Source organism: Alosa pseudoharengus, unplaced genomic scaffold (assembly GCF_046254945.1).
Source record: "Alosa pseudoharengus isolate Yale_2024_CS ecotype anadromous, Long Island Sound unplaced genomic scaffold, YU_APseudo_1.1 YU_APseudo_1.1_scf_21, whole genome shotgun sequence".
Taxonomy (NCBI): Eukaryota; Metazoa; Chordata; class Actinopteri; order Clupeiformes; family Clupeidae; genus Alosa; species Alosa pseudoharengus.
The window spans coordinates 9409082-9430593 of record NW_027468674.1 but is presented as its reverse complement, the minus strand read 5'-3'; the positions used below and the strand labels follow the sequence as shown (position 1 = coordinate 9430593).

Sequence of the window (21512 nt, the reverse complement as noted above, 5' to 3'; positions counted from 1 at the left end):
TCTGGGGAGCACTGAAAGCACAGAACAGTTGGGCGATCCTGCAGATCAGCAGGTCGGTGGACTTTGACAGCGACAGTTTGTTGTTTCGTGAGAGTTCTTCGACGTTAGCTAGGCTACTCAATCCAGACTGCAAGGCAGGCTATCATGGCAGCTCGCAGGTCAGCAGCAGTTCCTTGGTCGCGGCAGCGGCAGATCTCTCGCAGAGGCTAGTAGCTGTTCCGAGAAATATTTTCGAGCAGACGGTGAATAGTAGCGCCGTTCACGGATGGATGTCAGAGGACCAGGGCAAAAACTAGACCAATGGACTAACGTTTAAGTTAGGCATCAACCTGCGATTCTTCCTCACTGCTCCTGTGAGACGTACAAAAAGCACACAAAGCAAAGAAACAAAGAGTAAATATTAGATTCAACATCCAGATTATTTATTTTATAACAGTATAGTATGCCAACAACGCATTGCATCCCAAACCGGATAAACTGGAGGACAGCGACAATTCTTGTGGACCTTCGATAAAAAGCTTTACAGCCAAGTTTTTCCACTCTAAATCCATTTTAAACAGGCTTAAAAAAACGCTGGCCGTCTAAAGCTACCTGCAGTGCTACTAGCAGCAAGGCTAGCTACAGACAATTGGCTACGAATTTGCAGCTAGCAGCTAACACACAATGGACACGATATTAAGCGATTTTGGTGAATAATAAGCAAAGCTCACCAATTTAGCCTTAAAGCTCATGTTCACATAGTTGTGGATGCATGTTTAAAAGAACCTAGACTACAAGCTAACCGTAGCTACCCAGCTTGTCTGGCACGTTTCAGGTTGTCAGAATTTCGGAGTAAACTAAGTTTGTAAACTTTCATGTTTAATACAGAACAGGCCTATATGTTTGTAAACTTTCATGTTTAATACAGAACAGGCCTAAATATTTAGCAGACTAAAATGACATCAACACCAGTTTACATTTAAAATGATAGGCCTACTTATAATGTACTTACCAATAATCACAAAGACGGTGCAGCCTGTAACGTTAGTCTTCCACTCTGCATAATCACATAACGTAGTTGCAGTAGCAGGTTTATGTGGGAGAAAAGTGTTCCGTTAGTTGTGGCGCGTCAGGTCTGCGCAGCTCCTGCAGATCTGGCCCACACCCGCCGGGCGGACTCAATTCAGTTGTGGCGCGTCTGGTCTGCGAAGCTGCCCCGGATAGGCGCCGCACCCGCTGGATGGACTGTCACAGTCAGAAGCTACAGACAAGTCTGGCGCAAAGTTGGTGCAGATCTGCATAGTGAGTGCGACTGCTGCGCGAATCTGCCGATTCAAAAACGGATCTGGCACAGATGTAAATGCTGTCTGGGCAGGGATCAAGAAACTTGCCCTTTATGTGCTGACGATGTTTCCATCAACCTACACGTGTGAGTCAAGCTTTTCCTCAATGAATGCAATCAAAACACACGAGAGGAACCGTCTGACCAATGCAAACTTGGAGAACTGCTTGAGGATAAAAGTGACATCCCTGTCGCCCGACATCCACAAAATTGTGACTGAAGGGAGGAGCCACTTTTCCCATTAAGTGAGTACTGGCTTTTTTAAATAGTTAAACAAATATGCCCAGTTATATTGTTTGATCTTATTTAAATTGTAATTTCCCTTTTTTCTGTCTTTATTCAGGAGCAGCGCAGATCCTTCTCCCACGCGGCCAATGTGCATTCATATTTTCTTTCACTTGGGCTTTCACTTTCACTTCTTTCTTTATGTTTCATTTTAATTGGACCATTTCATATTTGAGCAGAGATTTTTATGTTATCAATTTAACGAAACATAGGCTATTTTTGACCTTGCCCACTGGAAAAGGGAGACAGGACACTTTTTTTTTTTTTTTTTGCACAAGATTATGCGCACTCGCGTGCCAATACCGTTCCGACCTGTGCGTCGTGGATAACTGCAAGGATGTTCCACCTGTTGTTTTGTCACTTTAGTATGACTATCATCTATAACTCAATAAATGTTTCGAAATGTATGGGATTGCTGTAGGCCTTTTTTCTTTTTAAAAACATGGGGTTAAAAAAAATCTGTTTAAACAGCAAATTAACGTCATCTCGCGGGCCAGATAGAATAAATGGCGGGCCAAAATTGGCCCGCGGGCCACTATTTGCCGACCCCTGCATTACACTCTAAAAAATGCTGGGTTATTTTCTCAACCCAAACGCTGAGTTTAAGGTGTTGGGCCATTTCATGGGGTTGACGTAACTCAAGTTGGGTAAGTTAATGTCACCCAGCAGTTGAGTTAATGCTTGAGTCAATCTCAGTGTCAAAAACAGTATGGACAACAGTACAATAACCCAGCCATCAGCATACTGAAACTCAGTCACTGGGTTGTTGATGATTTAAAGTGCCCATATTTTGACTATTTTTCAACAAGTTCAAATAGGTCTTTGAGTTCCATAAAACATGTTTCAGAAGTTGTTTGGTGGAAATAGCGTGTAGGAAACGATTGTTACCTACCTCTATTACCCTCTGTTTCAGCCCCTTCCAGAGTGTGCTGTTTTCTGCTGCTCATTACATATTCATGATCTGCAGCTAATTTGGCCACGCCCAAAGCTTCTAGAATCTTTGCCCACGCCCCACTGACTCTTACCACTACTACTACGTTAACTTTCACATGGACATGGCGGCAGTAGTTCAACCATACATGTTCGAACCAGAATCTGATCCTGAAGGAGGGGAGTCTCCTGCACTACCCTAGACTCAGAGAATTCAGCAAGACGCTTCTAAATGGTTAGTGAAACTTTCTATTTTTTTGAAACTTAGATAGTCAGTGTTTAGCCCGTGAAAGCTAAGTTAGGCTAGTCTAGCTATCGATAGCTAACGTTAGTGCCAGGTCAGGCACTATTATGAATTATTATTCATTATTTATTAAACTTAATGAATTTGTATTCACACAGTAGTAAACTATATTGTGCTTCTTGTTCACTAAACGTGAAGTTATGTCTTGTAAACACCCCGCTGCTTCAAGCTTCGCTCGGTTGGCAGATCCTGTAACCTGCTCTAACTTATAATATTTAATAACGTTAACGTTACAGTTTTTTCACTGTACTGAGTGTTCCTAAAGTACAGTAGTATTTTTCTGTCATACTTATGAGACTTGCATGTATGCGCTTGATATATTGGTGTATACTGATGTGTTCGCATTGTAAACTTGAGAAAGTCTAGCCTAGCACTACTTACCATTCATCTACTTACGTCAGGCTGAGAAAAAGTACTAGCTAGCTGGAGCACGCTCGTTCAAATGTAATCGTGGGTGCTATTATTGGGTAAAAAATACCAGGTTTATTATTTCTTTAGCTTTATTCATGCATGACTCCTTTTGTATTTGTTTGTTTAGGTGCACATGTGGAAATTGTGCAACAATGCTGTCAGAGCCTGAGAATTTATGCTGCCAGGAGGTACCACAGGTAACATGATCTTTCCTATACTTATGTCAGCAATGTATGATTGCAGACAAGATGCCACTGCAGATACTTACCTTATGTTATGCATAACAGGTTACAAGACGGCTGCAGCAGCTGGATGAAAGGCCTCCATGTATGATAGGCAAACAGGTTCTAAACCTGGACGGTCTAAATGTGTTCTCACTGCAGAATGCATGCAACATTTACAGGGCTGACTACGGTCCTTTACAGTTATGGGGAATAGAGCAGTGAGTTATCTGTAATAACCTACTTACATTCACTGTTCATACAACATAATAAAGCAAATATAGTCTGCCAAAGCCTCTTTCAGATTTTTTTCTTGAACATAGCCAAGTATTTCCTTAGCAAACTGTATATTACACAAATTCACATGAAGCATTTTACACATGCAATAAACATTTATTTACCACTGTCATTGTACATAAAAATACAGTATTGAATGATTCACTGATTCCAAATTAGACATACATTATAAAACCTTTTGACTAGCAATGTTCATTTTTCTCAGTCGTTACAGGTATTAAGCCTACAGAAGTTTTGTGAGCTGGTGCTGGGGCTTCCTTGGTAGAAAGATACGGGTAGTGATCGCCTCATGTGTCGTGACGGGAGTTTCCTGACGCCCATGGAAGATATGTAGGCTTCAAACTCCCGCCCCTTGATTGAATCTTGAGACATAGCTGGCGATGACCTCCTCCTTGTCTGGATGCTCATATTGTGAAGACAGGTCCGGCGGGATGTTTATCTTCAGAATCTTGTCTCCATACGATGATGGGTCAACAAAGACTTTCTCCATGATCATGTCCATCAAATCAACATACCCTGTGCAATACACATACACACAAAAAAGTGAATCACTAGTATAATTTACTACATTATTCAACAACTGTTCATTTTGCACATGAGATTTTGTAGTTTCTCAGGTATTTAAATACGTTTGTTTGGTTTTATTTATTGTGTTGAAAGCACTGTTGCAGTAATTTGTCATGTACAATGTAAATGTTTGTTTTTGTGTAAAAAAAAAAAAAAAACTGTAGCATCTGTCTTCACTGGTCTGGCTCTGCACTCTCCCTTCCTGGATTTTGGAAAGCGCAGTTTGTAAAGAGGATCCCCTGAAGATGTGGTGGCTTGTCCTCGATTAGCATTCTCATTATAATGCAGTGCAGCCAGTCTTGGACAGTAAAAAGAAAATCAGACATGAAGACAATTTCAAGGAATGGGCAAATATTATCAAAGAATAAACAGTTTCATTTACCTGCACAGCATTCCCAGATATGGATAGACCATGTTTTTGGGTGCGAACCGCAGAATGACACTATGGAACGCCTCCAAAGAGGACGTCTGATAGTGGGGACCGAGTTTGGCAATATCCTTCAGGACAGTCTTCTTGGTCAGCTCCTTTTTCTAGATTGTAGAATGCAGGAGTTCCTGCAAGACAAAAAAAATATATATAGTACATATCATATTTTTGGTAATGACCAAGAAGACAGTTGTGTGCCAACACTCTTTCTTTCAGGGGGCTCAGTCTGGCAACCAATATATTTTGTAGCTGGTCTTTCTTCTGTATGTAATGTTTATGATGTACTGGCCTATACAAAAAGAGAAATGACATCAACTTCATCTTACATGTATGCCAACAGCTACATCAAAAAAAAGGATCACTAATAAATACTACACAAGAGAAGAAACTAATTACAAATAATGGTTGGCTTTGAGTGTAAATTGTCCAGTGATTAGCAATTTCAACCATACACTCGTTCTACCCTGGACAACACTAACATATTCCAGTTCAGAAAACATTTCCAAACGCATTATTTTAGCAAATTCCCCGAAACCGCCGAGGATGTGTACTGCATGACCGATTTTGTCACAGGGTTTGAATGTCAGACAATGCAGATTGCTAAGCTAGCGGTTAGCGTTGCCTTGTACGGTGGCAAAACACTACCTACTTGGTTAGTTTAGCAAAACACTGCTTGGTTAGTTCGTGTAGAATTGCAAAATAAACACAGGTAAATACGTGCACAATTTGACATCTCCCTTATACATGAATTAGCTGCTAAAAAGATCAGAAACTGTTTGGATTAGGGGCGAGCTAGGCCTAGCTACTGTATCTTCTGATGTGGTGGGCAAAAATCTACTGTAGCTTGACGACCAAACTTGTAATCTCGCCCACACACACACTTGTTTTAAACTGACTTGTTGCGCAACCAATTACAGCATAGAAATATTTTACAAATGCACAACTTTCGAAAGTTTCGCTGGACAATGGCTTTGCAGGAGAAACCAAGCAGACTTGTAAACTAACTAATGTTAGAAGCTAGCGCTAGCGGTTAGCCGCCTCGGTGTCAATGGCAAAACACTGCTACAACACACACGCGTTTACCCTAATTTACAAATGAAATTGTATAGAACTACTTACATGTTCCTCATCTGCAGGTATTTCGCGCAAAGTTGGAACTGCGCCGTCGTTTAAGATGAGTTTCCCGGCTAATCCTGCCTTGTACTGACAGTAGTTTGAGAAATAGTCAGTCTCGAAATGATTGTTGCCAGTTTCTTGCCAACTGTAGCAGGGATATTGCCATCAAAAATGAACTCAATCCATGCCGCTCTTCTGTCCTCTTCGGCTGGGACAGGATGTAGTGTTTTGTGCTCTTTTGTACAGCCAACAACAGAGCATTTCGCATGGGACTTCGACATGGTGTCTAACCCGAACCAGTGCTTCCAAATCGGTAACAAAATGGCTGCTATCCGAGAAGTTTACTGCTGAACCTGGTGGGTGGAGACACTGTACGTATGCTCTGAGGGGGTGGGAATATTCAAATATTTCGGTTTGTGACGTAGAAAACCCGTGGCGATTTTGAACAGCTCACCCAGAGGCTGAAGGTGGGATCAATTCTGAAACCTGTATCTCACTCAAAACAGCATGGATGGTTTTTCTTACAAGTTTGTATGCATGTGGAAGCACCAGAGACACACAATAACACCCCAAATCCCAGAAAAAGTGATTTTTGCATAATATGGGCACTTTAAAAAGCTTAGTCTGTCTTTGAGCTATCTTTTGGACATCAGGACTGAAGATGGACTGACAAAGGGGACAGGATCCAAGAGAAATGTATAAAGGTTTGTTTTATTCTATTTTCTCTTACAGACATATGTTTAATCAAATTAATAAACTAGGCTACTAAGTACAATGTAATGCAATCAGTTTAGTGCACATTTAGACTATATATTAAAATGTTCACTACTAGTGTTACAGACTAACTGAGTTTATGGTGAGTTTTAACTAATGTTAGTTTGACGAGACTAGGCTAGACCGACTAGACCAGGGGTCCCCAACCTTTTATGTACCATGGACCGGTTTGATTCCTATTTTTTTTTCACGGACCGGCAGGGGAGGGGGGGGGTTGGGGGGGGGGTTCGGGGGTTCCATGTTCCATATGTGTTGTGCATGCATTACTTGAAAAGAACTAGCTCCAGTTATGTATGAACAGTGAAGGTAACGATCTCTTGTGAAAAACGTGAACTTGAAGTGAAAATTGAACAATATGAACTATGAATATTGAACAACTTGAAGCTACATCTATAAGTGTGAACATGCTTAACAAAATATGGGAACAAAACATGGGAACTAAACGTGCATTACGAATAATCAGTGGGAGCCCTGCTTGTTTCCCTGCAACAAGAAGCTTACATCTGGGGGTGATGGAAGACAGTGACACCCTCAGTGTGTTTGAGATGTCAAGTCGATTGCGCAATTTGGTCTAGTTGCAGTCATTGCCGAAAACCCGGCCTCGCATAGATACGTGGTGGGAAACGTGATTAAGTTTTGATTTCTGGAGCTCACAAGCCAACGGAGAGTTGCTAGACTAGGGGCTAGGGGCGCGTCTAGATTTCTAGGCTAAGCCATGACATGAAACTCGGTATAAAGTCAGAAATTGCAAAAGCACTGGCAGGACATGTATTAAAAAAAAAAAAAACTTTGTCTAACTGACGCCGACAAAGCGCGGTAAAAATAACAAAGTCTCTGAGTTATAATTACCCAATAACCTGGGTATCACAAACCCGATGCTGGGTCATTTCTAGTACATAACAGATTGTCAATCATGATCTGGTCTTTTTAACTCCGAAGATCTTCAGGTTTGTCCCACGATTGGAGTGATAGGAATTAGCTAGAAACTTTCTAATTTAACTGAACTTTAACTTTATGATTTGACTGAATATATAAATATAGCAACTGCATGAAGTAATGATGGGGTTGAGTAAATATATATTGACAACAGCCAAAATAACGTTACGTGTTTTCAAGGTCATGGTAGACGCGGTCATCTCACACTGACGCAAAGAAACTTTTGCTAGTTATCTCACTTGCTGTTCAGAATGGTACTTACTTATTGCCTACCTGTCAGCAATCAGCCGATGAAAATCCAGTACGAAATACCTGGCTCTAAACTTAGCATCTTTAACATAGTCTTACTCATTTTTTATAACCAACCATTCGTGTCCTCAGTGCAGCCCATGAAAGGGTGTGTGGAAGCGAGTCTACAATTCAGCTTGCCATTGCAAGCAACCACTCCTAGCTGCTAGCACTTGCAAGCTAACGTTAACCGGAGTTCGTTTCCCACGGCAAGCCAGCCATGTTAAGATAACCATAACACTTACCAATGTTGATCTTGTAAGCACTAGTAGAACTCCAAACTCCCTCTGCCCATGCTGCAGAGTAGACGTCTTCGTAAAGTAATCCAATATCCAATAAAAACAATATTAATCCCTGGCGTTCAGTGTGAATGACTACCGTTTCTAAGTAAACAGCAATAGCTTCTCGCTAGCTAGCTATAGACACCTGCATCCGCTGGCATTCAAAGTTTATAGACGTCCAGTGAAAACATACAAACTTAAGCGGTAGCCTATAATTACGTTCACCCTTATCTTTTCAGTCATGTGTAGACTTAGATTGGCTGTGTTTTCACTACAATCTATTAGGCTAGAGTTAGCTAGTTGCTGCTAGTCGCTGTTCTTGCTAGTGATGGGGACGAGACCGCCTATGCCGAGTCCGAGTCAAGACCGAGTCTTTGAAGGGTCGAGACCGAGTCTGTTGGTTTTCAAATACAGTCGAGTCCGATTCAAGACCGAGTCTTTGAGGAAGCAAGTCCGAGTCGAGACCGAGTCCTTTAGGAGTCGAGACCAAGACCATAAAAAAATGTCAGTTTTCATATTCACTGAGACTTTTAATTCATTCATTTAATATCACCCCAGTTAATAATCAACCGTTAGGCCTACAGACTAAGCTAGATTGGGAATTGTTTAGAGGAGCAGTCTTAACGTCTTAATATGGACTATGCTGACCTACAGACTCTCACCGGCAGCAGAGCCATAGAGATAAATAAACGGCTCTGACGGCAGTATCTTTGCATTGCACCATGGGATGTCATTTTCAAATAATGCCGGTCAACATTGCATTTTATTATTATTGTTGTTATGTGTTGTCTGTTTTTTTATAAGAACATAAAAAAATGCGTTGGTCTCGAGGACTCTGTCTGAAATTACGAGTCCTTCTCCTCCCACTGTGGTCCGAGACCGAGTCAAGACCGAGTCTTTGAAGGAACGAGTCCGAGACGAGACCAAGAAAGCAGAAATTGGTCTCGAGACCGGTCTTGAGTACTACATCACTAGTTCTTGCGCTCAAGATACCCTGCCTCGACGACACCTCAGTTCAATAGAGTCCCGCCCCTTCTACTTCCGGTCCATGGGACCTATCTTTCAAAAAATTATGAACAGGAGTTAATGGAGAGATAACAATTATTTTTTGGTCCAGTTTGAATTGTGCCACAAATTTCACATATGATGTGTGTGAATTTAAAAGATAATTTTTCACGTCAAGAAAGTACTGTTGTTCGATAGACTTCAAAAGTTATGTTGGTTTTGTGCGAATCCACTCAGTGGACTACATATCTCGTCTCGAACGATGTAAGTCACCAACGTAATGAAACGATAAGAGCTGTTATGCTAGTTAATGGCTGCATCTTGCTGCCTGCTATGTCACTTAACAGTATGTAATGTAGAGTCTATGGATGAATACAACTTACCTGATGTGTTTAATCCTCTGACTCATGGTATTTTCTTCGGCAAGGAAAGCCCAATTAAGACCTGTTGCTGGTATGCTTGTAAAATCTAGTGTGGCTGTGAATGAGCTAACGTCACTAGCGCGACTGATGGGTTTGTAGTCGTTGGAATTACGATCTTTCACAATAGTTACGAAACAAACTGCAAATGTCTTTACATTAAAAATTGTCTTTAAAATTGACAAACATCATATGGGTAATTCAAGGCACAAGTCAACCAGGACCAGAAAATAATTTCTTTTTCGCCATAGACTGCCGTTCATATTTTTTTGAAAGATAGGTCCCATGGAGGCAAACGGAAGGGGCGGGACTTCACCACTCTATGGTCCTCTATGTTATCGAGTTCAGTACTTATACTCGGAGGTAGAAGTTCAAGCTAGAATATTTGATGCTGTCTGGCAATTGGCTGTTATAGTTTAAGAAGTTGTAGTAACTGATGACTTAAATCACATCAAAAATTCTTATTGGATTTGGGGCCACACGCCTATTTCTATGGCTGTGTCTAGTGCGAACTATTAGACCATCCAGCTTTTGATTGGCTGTTGAGTAGTATCTGATGACTTCATTCACATATTTGGGGAATTTCATTCATATCGAAATAGATAGATTGGCTCATTGCATAGAATAAATTCTGAGGAAGTAGAAATGTATATTGTACATTACAATAGTGTAATTATTTATAAAATACCAATGCACACATATCAGTTAAATTCCAAGGCCACTGCTTAAAAGTATTAAAAGTTTAATTACTGTTGTGGTGGATTTCTATGACTTAACGGATGCATGTATGTTTTTTATAAACTTTGATATTACTGCAATTATTATGAGACTTCAAGGCCTGTACACATCTTAAACAGACCAGACCAGCAGTCAAGGAGTGGGGTGAAGGAGTTCACAGTGACACCTGGCTAGATGGTCGAGGTGAAGGAGTTCACAGTGAACTAGATGGCCGAGAGCGAGAGGATGATGTAATTGGATGATGTAATGGTGGTAACAGCAAGGCCAAGTAACAGGTGGCAAGATAAGAAGCCCTGTTACAACTGGAAAAAAACAGAATCTGGGAAAAACCCAGAAGAAGACAGTTTTGCATATAATTTATGCATGATGAGACAATGGGTTCCACCAATAGTCGTAACCTTGGTGGATGCTGATAGGCCAACAGGTGTCTTTCGAGGGAGGCGAGAAGGGCCAACTTCAAGGTTAAGGAGTATAAAAGATAGGCCACAGCCATTTTGATTTCAGATCTCATCGGGGGCGCCAGCTGATGACATCTCACATCACCCTATTGCTTGACACCTGGTCTGGACATCGTTTAGGCTGGACTATCACTGCAATACGGTGAATAAAGATCAACAGTCTTCAGAGATCTCCTGTCTGCATTGTCTCCTTCGGACGCTTTGTTCCAGAGTGCTAATTAGTAAGTAGTTAAGTGATAAATTGTTAATTGGATTCGGAAGTGGACCGGTTTTTCCACGACACTGTCAAATAGGTATTCAAACGTGATGTCACAATTGCATTGTCTTTGTTTTCAGGCTTACCACATAAGATATGGATACTTTTGTCATTAATAAATTGGTAGATTGGCAGATGGGAGACCTTGTTGATAGATTTTTAGGTAATATCATTTTCACAATTCATACATAATACTGTAATAAACCATAATCAATAACAGCTCTTTTGAGTTCTCCCTCTAGGTCTGTCTGAGACCCATTCCTTTGCAGACCATTTTCAAATGATCAAACACTAACCCTTAACCCTAACCCCAGAAATCAATAACCACTATACATGTTAAGCCTGTATGTTTGTCTCTGTCTTGCATGTGAATGATATACTGTATAGTGTCAGTGGTGGTACCTCTCCTTGTTAATATTTGCCTTTTCTTCTGTTCTGCCTTACAGATGAGGGAATCGATGAAGAGAGCTTTTTACTGTTAGATGAAGCAACAATTCAAGCACTTGTTCCAAGGATTGGAGTTAGGCTTAAATTTAGCAAATGCTACAAAGAATTTTTAAGTACCTGAGAATCAGTTCAGAATGACGTGTCGCCAGGACACCGACCGTATGGACCTCAGAGCGGTAGCACAAAACCAATACGTCTTACAAGGCGAAAACGCAGAAAGGCTAGATTCAGCGCTAGCTATCAAGGTAACCTCTATGATCTAGAAAATATGATTAGACAAATTAGGAAAGAAACTGACCAGGAATTGAATCGTAATGTTAAACCAATTACTTTGCAACCTACTCTTGAATTAAGATCACCTGAAAGCGTGGAAGTGAATGAATGTGTTGAAGCAGATGTTGAACAATGTGCAGGATTACTAAACCAGATCACCCTGACCTCAGAAATACTTGATGATTATTGAATGTGAATAAAAGAATGGATGATGAACCATAACTGCAAACAATGACCTCATAATAAATAATAAAGTGCGATGAATGAAATGTATCAGTACAAGTATTTTAGTAGCATGACTTTGTAAAGTCTAGAGAGTTATGTATGTCTCAAAACTGTGAAATGAGTAAAGTGCCTTAAACTGTTTAAATGAATGTATTCAGATTGCATTGTGTGAAGGTTAATGCCATAAGTGTTTGTAACCTGTAAGAATGTAATCGATCTCTTGATGACTGTAAAGTGTATGTTGCTAAATGTAATGTGTCACATGGATAATTGCCATTGAATGTAAACTGTTTGTGTAACCTCTGGAAACTATCTGTAAACCTGAATGTGATGTATCATCTCCGAAATGTAACCCGGAGAAGGATGTGAATGCGTGTCATTTAAAATAGTTGGTTAAGATTAGTGACTTCTAGAATGTATTAGCTATTGTGAGAATACTCCCAGCCATATTCCCAGCTAACGTGAGAATATTCCCAGCTATATTCCCAGCTAACGTGAGAATATTCCCAGCCCTCGTGGGAACTTCTAGAACAGGGGTCTCCAACCTTTTTGGGAATGAGGGCTACCTGAAGACCCGAAATCATATGGAGGGCTACTCATTTGAAACAAACATACCGTCACCCCTTTTTTGCGAGGGTAGTCCTCCTATAATATTAGGCCTATGAGATTTGTACTTTTAAATTATCAATATTGTGTAGGCCTATGCAACACTACCAACATGTTTGTTCAGTTTGTTCATTTCAAAGTTTGCATGGGGAATCTAATCTATTTTTTTTTAACAAAAAAAAAACCTATCGTTTTGTGCAATTAATAATTTGGGTTAAAATTTGTACCCAATTTATACCCACCCACCATTATGAATTCAGGGGTTGTTTAAGTTCTGATTTCAGTGGAGTTTAAGTTCTGAATTCAGTTTAAACATTTCAATAGTAATCGCCCACACCACCCTAACATATGAAAACTCCTTTTAAAGTTATTGCACACCTGAAATCTCTCCATGATCTGACAAAAAAGGTAATGCACAGTCCTGCTCAGTCATGCATGCCACAACATTTTAAGCGCTATTATACGGCAGTAGCCTACGGAGGAGAAAAGGCCTGTGAGCTAAAGCAATTGTTTTTCAGTTCTTGAACAATCATGCAAGAACCGTATTTGACGAACATGGAATGGCCACAGAACTTTTGCAAAGATATGCTTCCATTGGCTACACCAGACGAGCTAGTTTTCCCCCCTTTACTGTCTATGCGTGCGAGCAGCGTGTATGCGCTCCGCTTCTGTTGTTGTTTAAAGACTGAATGGGAAACGGATTTGGAGCCAAAGGCTAAAATTTAACGCAGCTACAATTTGTAAGATATCACCAATATCAATTTAATGTTACAGATGTATGGCTACATACATTCTTAAGATGGTTCTGGTCTAGACTTAAATATCGATTGAAAACTTCACAATAGAGCGTGTTTTTAGAGCGTGATCTGCAGGCGACCTGTTGGCTATTTTTAGAAGGTGCGCTGGGGGCGCCTCATAGCCGTCCCGCGGGCTACCTGGTGCCCGCGGGCACCGTGTTGGAGACCACTGTTCTAGAAGTTTCTAAACTGTCGTGGGAAAATAGGATTGATTTGTCTCAGGAATGTGTGGGGGAGGTCAAGTCTACCTAGTATAAATAAGGGCTGAACTAGACAATCGGGGCTGCTTCTTCTTTTTTTCTTCTACTGCTACGTGCCGTTTGCTGTTACGCTTGATTGTCAGGATTCGTTGTCCGTACTTTGTTGAGAAACCGAGTGTTGGAATTTTGTGCCAGGCTGAAGCCGCGGATCGGAACTCCGCACCACCTGTTGCCGGGATCGCACTGTACTCCGACAGTAAAGAGACTGCCGAACGACTACCAGCGGATTTTCTCCCTTTTTTTGAGGACTTACTCTTTTTTATACCTTTTCCTCCATTTGTGGATTTACTATTGTATTCTCTTCTCCATCTGTGGATTACTATTTTTATTGTACTCTCTTTTGTGGATTTACTCTTTTTATATTCTCTACAACATTGTAACCTGCAAGTGGATATTACGCCGCATTTTGTTATCATCTCCAGAGTGCTGAAAAGTAAAGAACTCATTTAACCTTGGCATCTCATTCTTCAAGCAGTATTTTTTGTCTTTTCTTGGGTTTTTCTACGAATACCAGCAGGAGGGTAAGATAACTGGTTTCTTCTGTGGTTATTCATCTGCTCTTTCTAAGACTTGGGTTAGTTGGACTTAGGTGCTGCTGGACGGTAACTAAATCTCCATCCTTATAAAACCTGAGCAAGAAGTAGCCTATAACCTGTGTCTCTAGATAAACTCTAGGGTCAAACATCTTCGCACGTTAGCCAACTGTTCGAGACCTAGGCGTAGTCGCTCCTTATTTCATAGACATCTCAATAAATCCACCACGGAAGCCTGATCAACTTCCAAGGGGGATATTTAATAATAGGAGTTTTGGGTTATCTGCGCCGCAGAGGGAAGTCGTGCGACTGCACTCGACAGTAGGTCCCTGCCATCTACAATAACTTCCAGGGAGGTATCGTAGGTTTTAACCGCTTAGGCCTGGGGTTACGTCTGAGAAACGGCTGACGTTGACTAGGTTCTGGGGGTTACCTGCAGGGAGCAACACAAGAACAAATCAGAACAATCTAGCATTCATTCCAAATAACATTTTATTCAAGTACAGTTGACCGTACAAACAACAATTCAGTTCGCTTTCATCATAAAATCCAACACATTCAAATCAATGCAAATACAACACATTCAAATCACTTACTAATCAATTACTTATCAATACCCTGCTAGACTGGCTCTATAGGCAGTATGCCATTCATTTGCTTTAAATGCAAACGGCATATTGCCGGGCCCTACAAACAGTTACTCGCTCATTTGCGTGCCATTCACCATGTCAATAGCACAAGGACATTTTTTCAATGTGGTGAGCAAGGCTGTGGGAGGACTTTCTCCTTCATTAGGTCATTTAGCAGACATTTAGAGAAGCACGATCAAGAGCAGGGTTCCTATAACCTCTCTGAGGGGCCAGTTGAAACGACCTCCTACAAGGTGAAGAGGGCTCAGTACAGGAAAGTTCATAAAAGGGTATAACCTATTGGGATGAACTGGATAAATATGGCATCACTGAGAGGGTGGGTATCTTCTTGGCAAATCTAAGGTCAAGGTCAAATTTAACGTTTTCTACTCTAAATTTTGTAGTTAGCAGAACAGGTAAACTGATTGGTGACATTGTGGGGCATCTTGAAAGAAAGACTATGGCTTTGTTGAATACATTAGGGTACGCAGACACTCCAGAGACACAGAGCCTTAGAAATGACTTCTTGTCTTGCTCTGCACCATTTAAAGGCCTTGAAACTGAATACAAACAAATGCAGCAAATTCTTCATTGAACCTTTGGCAGAAAAACTGCCAGGCCTATCTTATGTACAGCAGAGGGATGCAGTGTCTGGGTGTGTCAGACAGGTTGCTGTGGCTGACACTTATCAGCGGATTCCTCTTAGGGGGTGCTAAAGGCCATGTTGGCAGGGCAACAGAGAGAATGTGATGCTCTACAGGATTTTTCGATGGGGAGTTTTGTAAAAATCACCAACTCTTTCTCAAAGAGATGTCAATCCCACTGTTGCTTTACAATGATGATTGTGAAACTGTCAACCCTCTTGGCTCAAAGACTGGAGTGCATAAATTGGGCTTCCTCTATTTCAGCATCAAGAGTTTACCACCCGAGTTGCTCTCTAGCCTAAAATCACTGTTCCTTTTGGGAGTGTATAAAACAGATGATGCCAAGACTTGGTCTTGATGCGATCCTAAAACCTATTGTTTAGGAACTCAAGAGTCTTGAGACAGATGGCATTATGATTAATAGTCCTGATTTTAAAGGCATTGTGAAATTCAGCATTGGTCAGGTTTTGGGGGAAAATTTAGGCCCTAATGGTATTCTTGGATACATTGAAAGCTTTTCTGGCCATCATGTTTGCCGCTGGTGCAGAGTCTGCAGGGATGAGTTGAGACATTTGCCATTAGAAGATCCAGCGCTGCTGCGTAGCAGGCTCATCAGACAGATCTAAGAATAGCTAATCCCACACTAATAGGCCTTAAAAGGGACAGCATTCTCAACAAGTTGAATTATTACCATGTGACTGACAATGTTGCCCCAGACGTCATGCACGACATCCTAGAAGGCATAGGGCCTTATGAGGTCAAACTAATATTAAACTCTTTGATTGAACAGGGTCATTTCAGTTTAGAGAAACTGAACTACAGGCTCACAACTTTCGACTATGGTTTTTCAGATAGACGGAACAAGCCATCGGTCATCAGTAGGCATGACCTTCGTAATGTTGATGGTGCCATGCGTCAATCTGCTGCGCAGACATGGTGCTTGTTACGGCTGCTGCCCCTCCTAATAGGTGATCTCGTCCCTGAGAAAAGCAAGGAGTGGCAGCTTCTGCTCGTGCTCCTTTCGTGCATGGAGTTTGTATTTGCCCCTTTAATAACAGAACCAGCCATTGCCTATCTCAGGAAAATAATAGAGGAACATCACATTCTGTTCTTGGAATTGTTTCCCCACTTCCACTTACGTCCAAAGCATGCATGCGTTTCCAGCGCAGCTCGAGCCTCGCCTGAGACGTGCGTGTCACACAAGCGGTGTGCAAGGTCTAACTCAGGGGTGTTGAAAATTGGCCTGTGGGCTACACACAAAAAATAATACTATATATATATATATATATATATATATATATATATATATATATATATTGTTTTGTATCCTTTAAATGACAGTAATTTTGTTGTATGAAATTAATTTCTTAAGAAATACTGTTAATTTGATGCTTTTTAATTTTTTTTGATGCTGCACTGTCACTTTAAGACTCTGCCAGCTCCATTCAAATTGCCTATGGCTAGTGCTGTGCCCATAGTTAATACTGGGGAGGTCATAAGGTGTCACTATAGAATATAAGTAATGTATTTCGGAGGAAGTAAGGGGGGAGGAAGTTCTGTGTACACAGATTGTGTATACTTTTAAAAATGCGCTACGTCAATGGAAAACTTCTCCTGGTCCTTAAAATGACGCCAGGATATTTCTAAAAAGTTTTTTGACCGTTTTATGACCGTTGGTGCCCTGAAAGGCAAGTCTTTCACATTCATATTCGGTTACATCTGCCAAGAACGATAGAGAGCTGACATTGAGTAAAGAGTAGCCTAATGAGTAAATAGCGGCGTGGACAACGGGAATGGCTGCTAATGTGTTGAATCTTCACCTAAATGCGACAGGTTTTGCCTTGCAAGGTCACATTTTACAGCTCGGATGCAACGTGACAGTTCATTTAAACTTCAACGAGTTGAGTGAATTAATATAAATGTGTGATACGGCCAAAAAATGGATCTAGGTGTGCAACATGGTGTGCAAATAACATACGGTTAATGGTCGTTCTAAATTACGTAGGACAATGGGAAATTCAACCAAGCAGTGGAATAAGTAAGGGATAATGTATAGAACGCCGGTAATTATCGGAACATAAGTCCCGACAGGGCGAACAGGACCCCGACGCGCAGGACCCCCCGCTTATTACACGGCTACTTGCCAAAACGAAATAATAAACTCCCCACGATATGACTTTAGCCTACATAACCTAGCCTATTTGTTACCATTCATCGTGTCATTTGCTGAGAAACAAATAGTTCGCAACAACACACGCTGCTGAACTTGAATCAAACATTCTTTAGAACACAGCTGATCAACCGTCTGCTTTCACGTTTGAATGAAGTTCCAGTCCTTGCGTAGTGATATGAAAGACATTAATCAGAAGCACAAAACCCGTTGCCATTGACAGCGGTGATTAAATGCTTTGCCGGTGATTTATGTAGATTTTTAAATGTTAAAACATAGGCCCGAACGTTGGGAAGGCCCATTCATGTGAATGGAACTTTCTGCAGCACTCTGAAGAGCCGTGTAATAACTCGATGTAACAAGCTGTTTTGACATAGTAAACGTTCTCTAAGAGTGCAAAGCAGTTTGCAGTAGTCTAAAGTTAACCACAACGTCGTCTATCGCTGTAAAAAAAATAGCAAGCGGCCTATGATAACCTAATTAAATTATCGGCGGGCCGGATATATTATAAACTAATAAATGCTCGGCGGGCCAGATTAAAGTGCGTTAGCGCGGGCTATAGTTTGGACACCTCTGGTCTAACCTGTTAACATGGAAGCCGAAACAAAAAACGGCCACGCAGCTGACAGGCTCATGCTTTCCCATCCGGTGTGAAACGGGCCTAACGTGTGTTTTTTTTCACGGTTAAGTTAACGTTTGTAACGTTAAGACATGAAACTTGAAAACACATGGTTCAAAATAGTTACAATAGTAAGTTAGATACAATTGGTGACGACGTTTAAATATAACTTACGTTAGCTTATAGGATGATAAAGTTGTTGTGACATTACAATTAAATGTGGGGTTAAGAGAGTGTTTTCAGCTAGCTTTATGCAAAAATCTTACGTTAACGTCAACGTCAAACGAGCTGAGGTAGTGTTAACATTAACGTTAAAGGTCCAGTATGTAGGAAATAATGGAAAATAAACAGTAACCATTCCAAAAATGATCTCCATATGTTATCAGAGAGTAAGGAAACACGATGAATTGAAGCAATGGCTTATTTGACAACATTACTCTAACCCGTAAACCCCCGTAAAACAGATGAAAAAAAAAAGAATTACGGGGCGGAATCTCTTGGAATTTTCGTTTATGTTTTGAACGATTAATTCTAGAATAGCGTATTAATAATGGGCTAGCGCCTCCTCCTATTTGGGTTGCCAAATTAGCAAAGGCCAACTGTCAACAGCTGTCAGTTAGTCATGAACGCCTACGAGAGGCAGGCACATTTCCAAAATTAAAACAAGAAACAAATTAAGTGGACATCGGAGGAGCTTCCTGAGATGGTGAAGTCTTTGTCAAACGAAGAATATCAAGTCTGACGCAGAGCTGGCCATATTTCTCCACAACAGGTAGCCTAGGCTAAACTTCATCTGCATCGCTAACTTCAGCTAAATATGTTACGTTGGTTAGAGAGGTATTTTTTGTTTTCACTGTTTCCGTAATGTGTAGCTGGGTCATGGTTGGAGAAACGTTAAAGCAGCTGCAGGTCAACTAACGTTAGCTAAGTCTTCATTACATCTGGCAACCCAGAAGAGGCTCGCGTCTGGTAGTCTTGAGAACGTTCACCAGTGTTTTGATTTTGGCCTACAGAACGTTCGGTAACAGTCCTACAAATCGCTAGCCTGGCCCTTACCGCCTGTGACTACGAATTCTCTTCGTCATACAGTCTGGAACAAAGTAATAAGAATCCGTCTCCGTAATGGGCGGATGCTTATTTCGAGGTTTAAAATCATTGGAGTTCCCTTAACCAATCAGCAACGTTTGGTAATGACGTATGCTGTGCGCCGGAGTTCAGGCTATTACGCTTCCCACTTCCGCTTCAGGCTCTTACGCTTCCCACTTCTGCTCTCAGTAGTAAACAGACCGCTGGCTAGTATGTAGGCTACCTGACCGCCAGGGCAGTCTCTTCGTAGTGGATATATCCCTAACTTGCGCCAGCCACAGACCGAGAGTTGTATACCAAAAGCGTCATGTCACCGAGATTATATCAGCTCTTGTCACACGCCAGTTTTCCTCTTATCTCTTCTCGCCGCTTATCAGACGATTGTTGTTCTACGCAGCCCGGTGACTTCGTCGGAGCTACGGAGCTTTTACTTCGTCCTACACGGGCTGTTCAGACTACACTCTTGGATAAGTTGGATTGTACTGATGACCTACGTGTTATTTAACCTGGAGCTGGCTCAGTTAAACTAACAGTTGTTCGGCATAAAACAACGCAGCCTCACCTTGAGCCATGCTCCGTGACTGGCTAACGTTACTGTCCACAAGCACGGTAGCCTCGCCTGGAGCCCAGCTCAGTCACAGGCCTCTGTCAAACACAAACACGGAGTGGTTTACCTTGAGCCCAGCTCGGTAACCGCTAGTCCCAGTCAAGCACAATCACAGCAGCCTTTCCTTGAGCCCCGCTTGGTAACCGGCTAGCTCAAGTCAAGACACACAGCCTCGCCTTGAGACCCGCTCGGTAGGCTAGTAGCTAACATTCCATTCCTTAAGTAGGCCGCATTGATTTTGTAAAGGTAATTTGAGAGTAGGGGGGAGAATAACGAGCAGCAAACGTTTATTTGAAAACATGAAAAGTAGTGATGCATGTAGTACACTTGTGCGTTTAGGTTTAGTAATCACCATCTGATAAATCAAACTTTTTTTCCAAAGCCAGTTGGAAGGAGAGTTTTACGACGTCCTTGCCATTTATAAAATTGACAAGACAAGCCTCTTGTTCCTGCTTTAATTGCGTGATGCCCTCGAGAGTTGAGACAACTTCGCGGATAGCTTCTAGCGTCTCTTCCTCCGTCGCCATTGTTGCTATAATGTTGAACTACAAGCTTCGCTGGACTACAACAAGCAACTCGGCAGGCAAGTTCCGCGTCATCACTCAACTGTTCGCTGATTGGCGCGGTTGTACGCGAACCGCATACTGTCTGTTGGGCCAGACTACGTGCGAGGCTGAAATCAAATTTTGGCCGGAAGTACGTAGGATGGTAACACCAGGCTAACAAATCGCACCTTTAACATAAATGTTCACTTTGCCTTAACGTAACGTTAACCAACCGCGTTAATTGAAATAGGCTATTGCGATGACTAAATTCTGACTCAACTGATTACACAGGAATTAATTCATTACCATAACGTTATATTAACCATCAACAACAAAACATCACTTACATTTGTAGAGCATAACGTTAGCGTCTTCTCAGCTGGGCTGGCGATATCAGCTGGCTGGCTACAGACGGCTGTTTTGAGTTTCGTGGGAATCGGGATGGCCCGCAATGCATTATGGTCTAGGTACGATTTATACACGGGTTTCCTGTTTACCAACAAAACTAGATGCGCGCGCAGCCGTGAGGCAGAAGACGATTGGTGGCCGTCCACAAACTTAACCTAAATAGTCGGCTGCTGTAAGCTACAATCGGTAGACAACCCCTGTTGTCTCAATGATAATAACATCTCATTTCAGACTATATTTCAAAGTTTGACGTTCATTTGGATTATTAATATAACATCGTATTTTGTCATTTTTGGCGAAGACATGCATTCCGTTAGGGATATTGAACATATTTAACATTCTCTAACCATCGTGATTTCGAATTGGTGCATAAAAAAACTTGTTTTATTCTTTTGCTCTTTTGCATTGCTCTATGCTGTTCTATGGTGCTTTCTGCCTCTTGGTTGCGCACGCATGTTTTCGTGACGTTCCATAGAAATCCATGTATAGGGCACGACCTTTCTTTTACTGTTTATGGGCACGACAAATGTATCGTAAAATCTTTAAAAAATTCTAAAACAAACATTTTTTTTAATACTTCAAAATAACATTTGATAAATGAGCCTTACATTTTCCAGTAGCCATAGGTG

General features: G+C 41.4%; 2 long non-coding RNA genes across 2 annotated transcripts; one reads left to right on the top strand and one right to left on the bottom strand.

Moving 5' to 3' along the window:
* The first annotated feature begins 2418 nt into the window (after positions 1-2418).
* Positions 2419-4482, top strand: LOC143138405 (uncharacterized). Its single transcript, XR_012990200.1, has 4 exons — positions 2419-2771; positions 3379-3448; positions 3539-3693; positions 3975-4482. It is a non-coding gene; the product is annotated as an uncharacterized LOC143138405 (long non-coding RNA).
* A 23-nt stretch (positions 4483-4505) lies between these two features.
* On the bottom strand, positions 4506-6088 carry LOC143138403 (uncharacterized). The gene is made up of 3 exons (XR_012990199.1): positions 5883-6088; positions 4719-4891; positions 4506-4634 (listed from the first exon to the last, which is right to left on the bottom strand). It is a non-coding gene; the product is annotated as an uncharacterized LOC143138403 (long non-coding RNA).
* Positions 6089-21512: the final 15424 nt, after the last annotated feature.